Below are 14,896 nucleotides of genomic sequence, written 5' to 3'. Positions count from 1 at the left end.
ATGCCCTGACCCCATGTACCTCTCTCCCTCCCTCCCATCTCCTGAAGAAAGCCAGAAAACATAGTCTTTGATGTAATCCATGCAGGACAACCTCACAGGGCAGGGACCAGTATGGAGAAAGGTGGAAAATAGATCTAAAGGGGCACAATGAAGAAATTCAACCCCCCTTTGCCCAGCCAAACAACTTCAGATTCTATCCCGTGTGTAGGAAAGGCAGATAATTTAAGAAAAAGCTATAAGGAATTTTGAAACATTTTTCTTTCTTCCTGAATGTGAGTTTAAATCACGAGTTGCTAAGCTAAAATCTCCACTCTAAACCCTACAAAGCATAGATTACAATAATGCCAACCCAATAAAAAGCCATTTAATAAAGATCAGAAATGTTGAATAACTCAGTTCTTTGTAAACCCGAGTGCCCTACTATAAACTTTCAAATGTTACAGATGACCTTTTGAGATTATACAGGAGTTGTAAGAACAAGGCAAGTAAAGGAATGATAATAGGGGCAGATACATAGTTCATGGAACATTTCTTCTATTTTCCATCTTCCATCTCTGACAAGGAGAAAGATTATTGGACAAAAAATAGTAGAACAAGCATTCAGTTGAGAGACCTAAAAATCCAAACTGGTAAGGAGAGTCTAAGACAGCACCTGGATTCACTGCCTCAGTGTAAACCTTCTGGTTCTGACAAACTACATCCCAGCCTACTACTGGAAGAACTTGGCGATAAAATGAGCTACTGTTTGTTATCTCAAAAGAATCTTAGAAACTGGGTCAGGGATGGATGACACAATTCTCAGACAGGTTATCAAACACAATTCTGAACACAGAGAGAGGAACGGAGAGCACTTAAACATGCCTAGGAGTCAGGAAGGACAAGTCAAGATTTAATAAGTTCACAGCACTTCCTTTTTTATCCATACTCTGCCAGATTAGTAGATCAGAGAAAGCTGTTGACACTCTGCTTCATCATTTGAGCTCAGCATTTGACAGAGACCCTCACCTTGTGAACAAGATGGAGGAATGTGGCCCAGAGATCACAAAGACAGATGCTAATTACGAATCAGTATCAGCCCAGAGTCTGTGGTGCCACGGAATTCTGTCTTCAGCCTGGACCTGCTCATTGAGTAATAGCTGAGTGTACAGCTGACTTGCTTTTCTTCTTCTTTGACAGCTGGAGAGGTAGCCAAATATCTTGAATGGAAGAGCGTGGACCCAAAGCCTATAACAAACCAAATTTAACAATAAAAATCCTAATTGGAATAAATGCAAAACCCTACACTTACATTTTTTGATGCATAAGAACAGAATCAGAAAAACATGACTAGGCTTCCAATTAAACACAGTGGGTTTTACTTCTTGCTTTTATTTCTTCTCTCTTCCAGAAGCTACCAAAATGACAACAGATAATTTATAATAAAATTAAAAATCACAAAAACAAAGAGAATTAGAGAGGAGAAATAGAGAAGAGGAGATGTAAGCAATAATTTGAAAGATGGAAAGCCAATAGTAACTGATTTGGCAAAACCCACCACCAAAGTGCTTGCAAAGAGGGATACCAATGAGAATGAAGCCAGTTCAGCTCTAAGAACCCTGGAAAGGCCTAGGACCAGGAGGCCCAGTACTGCAGAAGGGAGTGGTGGAGCCCGGAGTGGGAAGTAGAAGTATGTGAACACATGAATAGAATGAGCTGCTTCATGAGAGTGTGTTTCCATCTCTGAAGAGGTTCAAGCAGAATTTAGACAACTGCTAATCAAATATATTGTAAAAGTGGGAACTCCCTGGCAGTCCAGTGGTTAGGACCCTGCGCTCTCACTGTCAAGGGCCTGGGTTCAATTCCTGGTTGGGGAACTAAGATCCCCCAAGCTGCACTGTGTGGCCAAAAAATATATATATTCTTTCTTTTTTTCTTTTTTTTTTTTGATTCAAGCTTTGGGTAGAACTTGCCTCCAATGACCTTTAAGTCCCATCACCTCTGAAATCCTGTGATTCTAATCCTGTGTAGACAGGATTCCAACAGATTTTGGTAACTTCTGCATGTAGTTCCCATAAGAGTCCTAGAGGTGGCACTGTGGCATAAGATGAGACTCAGCAATGGCTACTACCCGATTCTCCTGGGCTTATACTATTGTCTATGGTAACAAGTAATAACTAGAATGTTTCTGAATTTTAAAAAATCTGAAACCTGAACTCATAGGTTCAGAACACCTAGGTACAATAGTTCTAGTGACGCATGAACCTTTGTGTGCATTAGTTTGTCACCCTTCTCAGCTCCGGCCTTCTGCCTTATTCATATCTCAGCTGTGACACTTCTCTTCACCATATTCATCATTCTAGGACAGCAAAACAAGTCATAAGCCAAAGCAACTGCTCCTTCTCATCCCCAGTGTCCTGCCTCATTATGTGTACCCTTTACCTCAGGGATCCTGGGAGTGTGGGACTCCACAAGCTTTATCTCCCTTGATTTAAAAAATAAGAAAAACAAAACAAAAACCTTATTTTTTCAGTACAAGTTTAGGCCAGTATCTCAGATATGATTGTCTCTGATCCTCTTCCCATTTCCACAGCTAAAGATTTATGCTCTGCTTCTTAAAAGCTAATTACTTAACATCTAGCTCTTCCTGACAAATTTTGTCACTCATCAAAACTATAAAGTTTGGTTTCTTTATTTCTTTTATCTGCTTCAGATTTATAAAGTCCATGGGGAATTTCTGCTCCTCACCAAGGAATATCTCCATCAACTCCATAGATTCAGAAAACTCTGCTCCTACATTCACATCTCAATTCCAGGAAAACTTAACATTTGGAATCTATAAAACTGTCACATCCACTAACTTCTGGCATAACTGGCCTCTTCCAATCCACTGATGGGGGGAGGGGGAAGGTTAAATGCCGTTAGTCCAATCAAAAACCCAAACTGCCTTTTTTAATGTTGGGTCTAGACTAGCTGATAAAAAATTGTGAGTTGAGTGGAAAAAAAAAAAAATCCATACCTATTTTTTGTTATCTTCACTAGTTTGTTGTATTTTTTAGATTCCACATATAAGGGATGGGGTAGGGGATTAAGAGGTACAAACTATTAAGTATAAAATAAGCTACAACACAAGAAATATACCCAATATTTTATAATAACTATAAATGTAGTATAACCTTTAAAAATAATCACTATATTGTATACCTGTAAATTATATAATATTGTACACCAAATATATTTCAATTAATAAAAAAGATATGTGATCACCAAATGCAAAAAAAAAAAAAAAAAAACACATACTCATTCTTTTAGTGACTAAATTTTCAATGGTAATGGCATGCTTGCCCCTTATTCCAAGTATGTGTCCTAACTGCCTTGGTCCTTTATAGGCTCAGGCCCTCAATATCTGATTGACTTCGGTTGTTTTGTTTGTTTCCTCAAGTGTCCTTTCTACTAATTTGATCTGAACCAAAGAACATGATGTAGTAGCTCACAACATTTTCCAAGTGTCCCAATTCTTATACCAACTTTTTAGACTTGATCTTTCTCTCCTTCTCTAGAGAGAACAGAAATAATTTATTTCCTATTTAGAGCAATTAGTAAGCACTTACAGAAACATCGTTGAACTGCTTGTCTCACAAAAGGAAGGGTAGCACCTGGCTAGTTAGTCCTCCAACTAAATCATTTCTATGGTTTCAAAAATATTCTTAGCGTTGCCAACATCATTTGTGCAAGTGAGTACCCATTCCACCTCCATATCACAAAATGGAAAACTTTCAAAGGAGTACTATGCATTGGGGCATACACGTTTGTTTTAAATTTCTTGCCATGTTCATAGTACATACTTAAACCCTTAAGTGGCATACAAAAGAGGAGTGCTCCAGTCATCCTTGTAATCTACTGCTATGAGGCAAATTACAGAGTGTGTTGAAAAGCGAAGAATTTAAACTTTGTGGATTCAGATTCAAATTCAGCCTTCGAGCCCCCATTTGAGCCAAATTCACTAATGCTGTGTTAAAACTGTGTGCTGGGAGACCCTAAGGATGAAACAAACCAGCGTCTCCTTGCGTAATTCAGGCATTTTAAATATAGCTGTGGTGCTGAGCCAATGAGAGTCTGTCACAACTCAGCCAAGGAAAAGCCACTATACTTCAAACTCCCAGTTTGGGCTTTTTGTTTATAACAGCCCCTCCCAGCTTTCCCTCTCCTCTATAAGAGAGTTCCCTCTCCTTTGCTTTAGGGGACTTGCACGTGGTTCACCATAGCTGTGTGTCCTGAATTGCAATTCTTTTCTGCTTCTGAATAAATCCATTTTGTTGGTTAAATAAATAAATAAATAAATATAGCTGTGGCTTGCGTCACACCAGGACGAGGGAGAAGCTTCTAAAGCTGATGAAAGAGTTGCTCAAGGAAACATAAAATGTCTCAGTTTCAAAGGCAAAAAAAAAAAAAAAAAAAAAAATCAACAACTTGAGCCTATACTTGCTTCAAGAAAATCTGCAGTGAAAATTAAAACAAACAAAAACAGCTTAACAGATGCTCCAGAATTAGTTTTTCATTAGGGCACATGGAGGGTTGTTAGGTCTCTCTAAAAGTCTACTCAAAAAGGCCTACAAAGATTTCCCCAACTCGTGACTGTTCTGGTGTTTGCCTCTGAGGTTTATAGTAAAAATAAGGCTAGAAGTATGAAGATAAGAACTTTGACTAGGGTTCTATGTGATTATATCATGTGAAGTGTAATTTTATATATTTTATTGTGTTGGCCTCCTTGGTCAATTTATAAACAATTTGGAAAGCTTAATACTGTACAAATACATTTCTTTGGGTCACTTCTCTAAAAAGAAATCAAGCCCCAAAGTAAGAGTATCACCTCCCTATTTTACTTTTGTTTCTATGAGAAGCCAAGATTCAGCTTGCTTCACTTCCATTTACAGAAACATTTCCATGTTCACACCCATCACAGGAAGGATTTGACTGGGCTTCTCTGGTGGCCCAGTGGTTGAGAATCCGCCTGCCAGTGCAGGGGACACGGGTTCGATCCCTGGTCTGGGAAGATCCCACATGCCGCAGAGCAACTAAGCCCATGTGCCACAACTACTGAGCCTGTGCTCTACAGCCCGTGAGCCACAACTACTGAGCCCACGTGCCGCAACTACTGAAGCCCACGCACCTAGAGCCCATGCTCCACAATGAGAGAAGCCACCGCAGTGAGAAGCCTGCACCACAAAGAAGAGTAGCCCCCTCTCTCTGCAACTAGAGGAAGCCCGCACGCAGCAACAAAGACCCAACACAGCCAAAAATAAATAAATAAAATAAATAAATTTATTTTTTTTAAAAAAAGGATTTGACTTACGAATTGTGCATAAAGTTAAAACATACAAAGAGTGCCAGAATGCCTGTGTCAGGTTTTTTGGTGTCACGGCAACTTCGAGTGCTAGGGGATTTACTGCATGTTACACACGGGATTAAGAAAAACAGGAATCTGGGCTACAATGGCCAGGCATCGTGGGGCCCAGTCGAGCAGGACAGCAGGTGCTACAGGGCATGGGAGGCAGTTCTCAGAACTAAAAGGCACCAATGCAGCAGCCGTGACGAGGGCCCCAGGTTGCCAGGCTGACTCCTGGGCAGCTGTGTTCACTGACTCTCCAACCTTACGGTGACTCAGCAACTCTCTTTCTGCGTTTGTCCAGCTTAACTGCTGTCATCCAACCACCTCACTCTGAATATCTTTTCTCTACCTCGTGGCTTACATTACTCATGGCTTCTGCTAGTTCACGGTTCTACGTCCTCTTGGCATCTATGTACTGCCCTCCATGGCTGGGGGGAACCCAGGTCTGCTTCTGTTACCAATTGCTTGTCTCTTTCCCTTTATTGCCAGCACAGATTCTTGAGAGACAAAACTTGCTTGGTTTAGCTAACAACTATAGGCCACCTTATAGGTCTCTAGCCCAGTGGTTCTCAAATGTGGGTATGAAATCACCAAGAAGGTTTATTAAAACACAGATTGCTCAGCACCACCCCCAGAGTTTTCTGATTCAGTAGATCTCTAAATCTCTAGTGGGATCCAATAATTTGCATTTCTAACAGATCCCCAGGTGATTCTGATGCTTCTGATCTAGAGATAACACTTTGAAAGTCCCTGCTGTAGCTATAGGTTGATGGTCCTGGAAAAAGATGCCTTTCAGCTGTAGGTAGGGAGATAAGTGATATGATTTAGAACATGGCCACCTATAAATAAGGACCTTACCACTGCCAGTTTCCTCAGCAATAGACTTTGGACAGAAAACTTTTAATATGGCCTGTGGATAGGCAAGTACACTCTCTGACATTTTCCCTGTCCACTCCTTTTTCTTTTTTTCTTTTTTTCTGACAAAGCAAGAGACTTTATTGGGAAAGGGCGCACAGGTGGAGGGTCCACTCTTTTTCTAAGTGAGGTTCTACTGCATTCACTGAATGCCTCCTATGTGCCACACCTTCAATGTATTACCCTGGAGATACAAAACCAGGTCATTTTAACTTATAATAACCAAGGACTCAGCTAAATCATTTTAATAACGTAAAAATCAAGATAAATGTTTGGGTTCCCTTTTGAATATAAAGACACATCAAAAGAAAACTACAATAGCGCAAAGAACTCTACTCAGTACTCTGTAATGGTCTATATGGGAAAAGAATCTAAAAAAGAGTGGAGATGTGTAAATGTATAACTGATTCACTTTGCTGTACACCTGAAACTAACACAACATTGTAAATCGACTATACTCCAATAAAAATTAATAAAAAAAAGAAAACTACAGAAATTCCAGCGTCTCCATTCCAATCATACTGTGATAGAAACAAAAGAGTAAAAGGTGCAAAAGCAGAAAAGCACATTCAAAAAAATAATTAAGTTGAAAGAATTAGTTACAAATGACTCACAGTAAAACCAAAGTATATTATGATAAAAACAAACTAGGCTCTGTGTTCTCAAAACCCAGCTGCACGCAGAGTCAGGTAAGTACATCTGAAGAGGAGGAGGTGTCCAACAGATCTGCTACAGGCAGGAAAAAGCCAGATATATACAAGTTTTAGAAAAGGTCACATTTAACCAACCTGTAAAGTGGGTGCTGTGAAGAATAGTTTGTACTGTTTTTCCTTGACAGGAGAACCCCAGAAGATCAGGCAACAAACCTACCTCTTTCCCTAGTCATTCCAGGTTGCAGGGACCTCCCTTCCTTTTTCTAGCTTTTTTGCAGCACTCACTGCCTAAATTAACCGTGAATTGTGTTGTGTTATATCGTCCTCTAGCGGTTTCAAAATTTTCTCATCTCCCTTTTTTAAGGGTAGTATTTATCACAGGGCCACACAAACACACAGTGCTTAATAAATGTCTATTAAATGGACTAAAATGAGTGACAGAGATCCTACAAAACAATTGCAACCAGATAAGATGACCTATCTCAGCTTCCCTGGGAGAATGAGTACTCTCCCAGGCAGAAGTATTTCAGGCTCAGGTTACTTATGCCATCACTGACTTGCCTTTAAAATAGATGATACAGGGACTTTTCTGGTGGTGCAGTGGTTAAGGCACAGCTCTCCCAATGCAAGGGGCCGGAGTTTAATCCCTGGTCAGGGAACTAGATCTCACATGCATGCCGCAACTAAGAGTTCACATTCCACAACTAAGGAGCCTGCCTACTGCAACTAAGACCCAGCACAACCAAAATCAATAAAAATATGTTTTAAAAAAATAAATAAATAATAAAGTAGATAATGCAGTACAGTTTGCCACTGCCTCTTGTACAGTTTCAAGAAAATCCAATGTAACTTTGGGAAGTACGATAGCCTGAGAGTGCAAAAATTCCACAAATGATAACTACAAGTTTTCTATTGATAAGAACAAATACAGGGTCTTCCCTGGTGGCGCAGTGGTTAAGAATCCGCCTGCCAATGCAGGGGACACGGGTTTGAGCCCTGGTCCGGGAAGATCCCACATGCTGCGGAGCAACTAAGCCCGTGTGCCACAGCTACTGAAGCCTGTGTGCCTAGAGCCCGTGCTCCGCAACAAGAGAAGCCACCACAGTGAGAAGCCCAAGCACCTCAAAGAAGAGTAGCCCCCGCTCGCCACAACTGGAGAAAGCCCACGCGCAGCAGAGAAGACCCAACACAGCCATAAATAAAAAATAAATAAAGTTTAAAAAAAAAAGAACAACTACAACAAGTGTTTGAAGCTGGTCTCTATTGCAGAATATTGTGACCAAAAGGCACTTCGGAGTGAGCCTTCACCTCTCAGTCGTGTTCGAATAACACCTCACTGAATAAGGAAACTATGTAAGTTTATAGCTCATTAATAGTTTTTTTTTTTTTTTACCCAGCAAAATGAATTTGTTTGGAAATAGCAGAGGAATTGCAATTTGTGATGTGCAAACCATAGGCAAGTCCCTCCTTAATCTTTCTTTTGTGTCAGCTTGATATATTGTGTGTTTGGGTTTTGATTTTTCTATTTATTTATTATTTATTTATTTATTTATTTATTTATTTATTTATTTATTTATGGCTGTGTTGGGTCTTTGTTGCTGAGCGGGGACTACTCTTCATTGTAGTGCTCGGGCTTCTCGTTGCGGTGGCTTCTCTTGTTGCAGAGCACAGGCTCTAGGTGCGCAGGCTTCAGTAGTTGTGGCACGCAGCTCTACAGGCTCAGTAGTTGTGGCTCACGGGCTTAGTTGCTCCGCAGCATGTGGGATCTTCCCAGACCAGGGCTCAAACCCATGTCCCCTGAATTGGCAGGTGGATTCTTAACCACTGCGTCATCAGGGAAATCTGGTTTTGATTTTTCTTTTTTCTTTATGTATCTATTCACCATTCAGTAGGTGTTTATTGTTCTGCTATGTGCAAGGCACCCTGATGTCAGTTTGGGGAGGAGCTGGAGATGCAAATGAGATACACCCTTGTTTTCAAACTGCTTACCCTGTAGAGAGAAAGCAGAATACACACAGAGAGTGAGAGAAAGGGAGTTTAAGGAGTTCAAGAAAGGACAAGTCTCTTCTGAAATAATTCTTTTTAAATGTATGGCACCTGTCTTTCACTCCTGATTGAAGATGGCTCAACAGCAAACAAACCACAGCAAATCAATAATGACCAAGAGCTGATATCATCGTCTATATTGAAACTGTGACTAAAGACAAAAGATCCCATTCCTGTTCTTCAGATAACAAAAACACCACTGGATTTCAACCCACGAAAAAATATTCACTCAGAAATTTCTGGCTTTAAATTACTTTACCAGGTACCAATGGAAAAAAAAAAAAAATAGATACGATATTGACTCTGCCCTGAATTTATCGCATAGTGGGGAAACCTGCTTAGGATTAGCAATCACACGAGGTATCAGAGCTGAGAGCCTCTGAATGACTCTCCACTTAAAGCTCAGCTATTTTTTTTTGTTTTTCTATCAAAATAATTTATAGGGCTTCCCTGGTGGCACAGTGGTTGAGAATCTGCCTGCCAATGCAGGAGACACGGGTTCGAGCCCTGGTCTGGGAAGATCCCACATGCCGCGGAGCAGCTGGGCCCGTGAGCCACAATTACTGAGCTTGCACGTCTGGAGCCTGTGCTCCGCAACAAGAGAGGCCGCGATGGTGAGAGGCCCGCGCACCGCGATGAAGAGTGGCCCCCGCTTGCCACAACTAGAGAAAGCCCTCGCAAAGAAACAAAGACCCAACACAGCCATAAATAATAAATAAAATAAATAAAAATTAAAATAATAATAATAATAATAATTTATAAACATCCAGGTGTTAGTATTGAGATTGGTTTTTTTTTTTTAAGTCTTATCTTCTTCGCTGGAAGAAAATACAGCAAAACATTTGTTGACAAAGGAATGGTATGTACAGAATAAAACAAATCCTACAACTCAGTTTAAAAATACAAATTGTCCAATCAAAAATTGGGTGAAATACTCAGATAGACACTTCTCAAAAGAAGACAGAGAAATGGCCAATAAGCATATGAAAAAGTGCTCAACTTCTTATTAGTCTTCAGGGAAATGTAAATTAAATAGGATATCACTATACACCTATCAGAAAGGCTTAAAATTGAATGATTAATACCACCAAACACGGTGAGGATGTGGAGCAACCAGAACTCATACATTGCTGGTAGGCCTGCAAAACGATACAGCTACTTTGGAATAAAGTGTGGAATGTTCTTAGTAAACCAGAACATACACCTACTCTGTGACTCAGCAATTCTACTCCCGAGAAAAAAGAAGACACCTGTCTACACAAAGACTTGTACAAGAATGTTCCAAGCAGTTTTATTCATAATGTCCCAATACTGGAACAACCCAGATATCCATCAATAAGAGAATGAATAAACTTTGTTAACTCATACACTGAAAAGTATCAAAACACACAACAAGAAAAAATAATAGGCTACCGATATATGCGGCAACCATGATGAATCTTAAAAACATTATGCTGAGTGAAGAAGCCTTACTCAAAAGAGAACACGTTGCAGGATTCCATTTATGTGATGTTCTAGAATAGAACTACTAATCTACTCTATGGTGGAAAAAAAAAGAAAGTAGTTGTTTCCTCTGTTAGGTGGCGGTGCAGACTGTTTGAGAAGGGACATGAAGGAACTTTGTGGGGTGATGGTAATAGGCCGTATCTTGATAGCGGTTTGGGTTACAAACACATACGTATTTGTCAAAACTTAGCAAATGTACCGTTAATACGTGTGCATTTCATTGTTCATAAATTTTATATCAAAAGACAAAATTGGTAAGCAAATATTGAACTTTAGTTAATAATATACATGCTGAAGTATTTAGGAGAAGTGTGTTGATGTCTGCAATTGACCTTGAAATGCAGCTAAAAATATAATAGAGCAAATGGGTAGGTGAACAAACACGTGACAAAACAAGCATAGTGTAAGTTAATAGCAGAACCTAGGTCTCAGACATGTGGGTATTCGTTGTAAAATTCTTTCAACTTTGCTGTCTGTATGTAAATTTTTATAATAAAAAGTTGGAAAGGATAAAAATAATTTTAAATACTTTTTAAAAGTAGAACATTATGGTATAAACATTGATTATAATAAACACATGAAATAAGTATATCTATGTAAATTTTTAAAAATAAATTTATTTATTTTTGGCTGCATTGGGTCTTTGTTGTTGGGTCTTAGTTATTGCACGAGGGTTTTCTCTAGTTGCAGCAAGCGGGGCCTACTCTTCATTGCAGTGCGTGGGCTTCTCATTGCGGTGGCTTCTCTTGTCGCAGAGCTTGGGCTCTAGGTGCGCGGGCTTCAGAAGTTGTGGCACGTGGGCTCAGTAGTTGTGGTTCACGGGCTCTAGAGCGCAGGCTCAATAGTTGTGGCGCACAGGATTAGTTGCTCTGCGGCATGTGGGATCTTCCCGGACCAGGGCTCAAACCCGTGTCCCCTACATTGGCAAGCAGATTCTCAACCACTGCATCACCAGGGAAGTCCCTATGTAAATATTTTAAAAAGACAATTGTAGTCAGGATTGGTATCATCATAGTCTACCTTTAAAAAACCTGTCATTATTTCATACTGGTCCATATTTCTTCACTGTCTGCATATTTATCTTTTTAAATGACTGTGTAATAATGCACCAAAATTACTACGCCAAAATCAACTTAACTCTTCCCTTATGATAGGCATTCACGATAGAAGAGGCCATAGGAAAAGACCCTAGAATGAAGGCCAGTCATCCCAATCCTTCTCTTCCCATCTCTGCCGGTTACTTTTTTGTGTGTGTGTATAGAATTTTATTTTATTTTTTTATTGAAGTATAGTTGATTTACAATGTTGTGTTAGTTTCAGGTGTACAGCAAAGTGATTCAGTTTTATATATATATACACACATACATACACATACATACATACATATATATATTCTTTTTCAGATTCTTTTTCCTCATAGGTTATTACAAAATATTGAGTATAGTTCCCTGTGCTATACAGTAGGTCCTGTTGGTTATCTATTTTATATACAGTAGTGTGTATATGTTAATCCCAAACTCCTAATTTATCCCTCCCCCACTCTCCCCTTTGGTAACCATAAGTTTGTTTTCTGTGTCTGTGGGTCTATTTCTGTTTTGTATATAAGTTCATTGATATCTTTTTTTTTTTTAATTCCACATATAAGCGATATCATATGATTTTTGTCTTTCTCTGTCTGGCTTACTTCACTTAGTATGATAATCTCTAGGTCCATCCATGTTGCTGCAAATAGCGTTATTTTTATTCTGCCAGTTACTCTTTATATGACCCTGTCTGGGCAGGTTACCTATCTCACGTGTCCTCAATCTTCTCATATGTTAACTGAGGTACTGAGACTAAACTCAACAGCCCCTGCCTGCTGTGCACTTTGTGCTTTGATAAGAGTGGTACCTAGTTTTTCCTTTACTATGAATAATACCGTTATGAATATAATTTTAGAGTACTACTTTTCAAGTTATAAAAGTAATTAATATTGAATGAATGAAATGCAATTCATTATGAAAAATTAAGAAAATGTTTAAAAGTTCAAACAAAAAAATTAAAACCAAATTCCTTCTGCCCAAAGATTATTGTCAACATTCCAGCGTGTCTCCTTCTAAATCAGATTTGTCCATTTTTTTAATGTTTAATGATTTGAACATTTTAAAAAGGATCTGATTATGCAGGTTGGGTTCTCCAGGTGCAGACACTGATTTGGAATTTGCATGCAAGATACTTGTGAGGAATCAACACCTACGGGAGTGGGAGGGAAGCAGGACTAGGAAGAGAGAAAAGTGGAACTTCAATCCAGGCTCCACGGAGCCTCAACCCCAGGATGTGCTCTGGATTATATATGATCTATCAGAGTTGCAGAGCATTGAGACAAAATAGTCAGGCCCTGTAACCCCGCCTCAATCAGCCATCCATTACAGGCCACCCTAGGAAGCTGAGGCACGTCCAGGAGGAGTTGAGAGCTGAGGATTGTGAGCTGACAGCTGGGCAAGTCCCACCTTGAAGTGGGATCTGGGACACACACGTCTGTGCCCACCACAGCATATTTTCTGTTTTGATTTGCATTTCTTTCACTATTAGTGAAGTCCTAAAAATGGATTAAAGTACAAATCTAACCATGCTTTAACACATTTCCAATCTAATGTGCAACCCTGACTCCACATAAGGAGCCACTGAAGGATTTGGCATCTTGAAGTGCCTTTAAGCCCGGGTGCAGTGCTACAGAACAGACAGTGATGAGGCTGGATAGGAAGGGAAGGATAGAACCAAATTAAGGAGATAGGAGAGAGGTCGAAACTTTACATAGTCTGGGAACACGGGAGTCACTGAAGGCCCCTGAATAGGGGGATGGTGTGACAAGATGGCAATCTATCACAGTGATTCTACCAGAATATGTCAGCACAACAATCCAGCCCTACCTGACAACAGATGACTCTTCTCCAGCCAATCTTGCGGGAGTTTGACCTTTCTGACTTCTTTCCTGTCTAGTTTTCACTGGCCAACCACCCAGCCATCATGAATACGTTAAGGTGAAAGACTAACGTGGGCGGCAACAAGTGGTGGTTCAGAGAATACAGAGAACAGTGTAGAAACTATACCTGAACATGATCCAGGCAAGGAACGCAAAGCTGGAATTAGAGTCAAAGTAATTTCCTTAATATCCTGTTTATAAATTTATTTCTTAATATCAGCAAAAGACAATTCCCTTAAGAGAAAAATTAGAAAGATCAAAAAACAATTTCCACACTCTTGAAAATGAGGCAGAAAAGCCAAGAAATATGTCAACAGATGTTCAAACTCAATGGTGAAAAAATTTTTTTGTTTTAATTAAAATAGCAATGAGGGACTTCCCTGATGGCACAGTGGATAAGACTCCATGCTCCCAACGCAGGGGGCCCGGGTTCCATCCCTGGTCAGGGAACTAGATCCCACATGCACACCACAACTAAGAGCTCACATGCCACAACTAAGGAGCCCACGTGCTGCAACTAAGGAGTCCGCCTACCGCAACTAAGACCCGGTGCAACTAAACAAATAAATAAATAAATATTTTTTTAAAATAAATTAATTAAATAGCAATGATATATAATTTTTAACTCATAAAGTTGCCTGAAATCTCTGTCCTTTTATTTTTCTTTGGGGGTATGCAAAAATGCAGGCAGCATGAACCTCAAGTTTGCATCACTTTGCCTTGCCTCTTCCACCCCCAAATCCCATGGGGGTGAGGCATGGCAGCCTAGGTGGATACTAAGCATGCAGCTGAGGGTTTAGGAAACCCCAATCTTTTAAAGAAGCTGCTAGCAAACCTGCCCAACCTTTGTCCTAGAGGGAGGCATTATCTTTATTATCCTGAACAGCAAACAAATCTTCCCTCTGTTCCAGAGGGAGGTATTATCTCTATCTTCCAAGGCTGTTTGCTGTACAAACATCTTTGAAAACACAGCCTAGAGCAAAAGCTATCAATGCTTCTGCTCAGAAGACATGCAGAAACACAAGAGACCCATAAAGAATTGTCTTCCAACAAGTTTCTTTTTTTAAGTTTGTTTTCCACAGTGTGTTGCTACCAGTTAAATTTCTAATCACTTTGAGAAGAAGGGTAACAACGTGTTTTCCTCCACTCTGGGATATAATTGGTAGCGGCACATAGTAGGCTTTCAGTGAATATTTCCTTTTTGATTACTGGGTATATGAATGGATGAATGGCAAGATAAATTCTTGAAAAACTTGGGGCTCAATTATAATGAAACTTCAAGATCCACTGCAAAATTCTGATCTGCTAGTTGAAAATGTCTATCAATTATTTCCCTCCATCTCCTCATTTGCATTCTCCTGATCATCCTGTAGATAATTAGTGTTTTGCATTTTTAACTGCCCACGTTTAATGTCTGCTAAAGAAATTACACACATTAGAGTCTCTAAC

General features: G+C 39.7%; 1 long non-coding RNA gene across 3 annotated transcripts in view; it reads right to left on the bottom strand.

Annotated features, from left to right (window-relative positions):
• The window catches only part of LOC309658595, a 31,589-nt gene that overhangs the window by 10,428 nt on the left and 6,265 nt on the right, over positions 1-14,896 (bottom strand). For 2 of the 3 annotated variants that reach the window (XR_014262294.1, XR_014262295.1), the window contains one exon: positions 1,006-1,224. This is a non-coding gene — a long non-coding RNA (uncharacterized lncRNA). The remainder of the gene's footprint in view (positions 1-1,005; positions 1,225-14,896) is intronic. The other variant, XR_014262293.1, reaches the window with a different exon arrangement.

This window comes from Balaenoptera physalus (genome assembly GCF_965194825.1).
Source record: "Balaenoptera physalus genome assembly, chromosome: 3".
NCBI classification, from domain to species: Eukaryota; Metazoa; Chordata; class Mammalia; order Artiodactyla; family Balaenopteridae; genus Balaenoptera; species Balaenoptera physalus.
The sequence above is the reverse complement of the archived record's forward strand: the minus strand, read 5'-3'. Positions and strand labels throughout refer to the sequence as shown.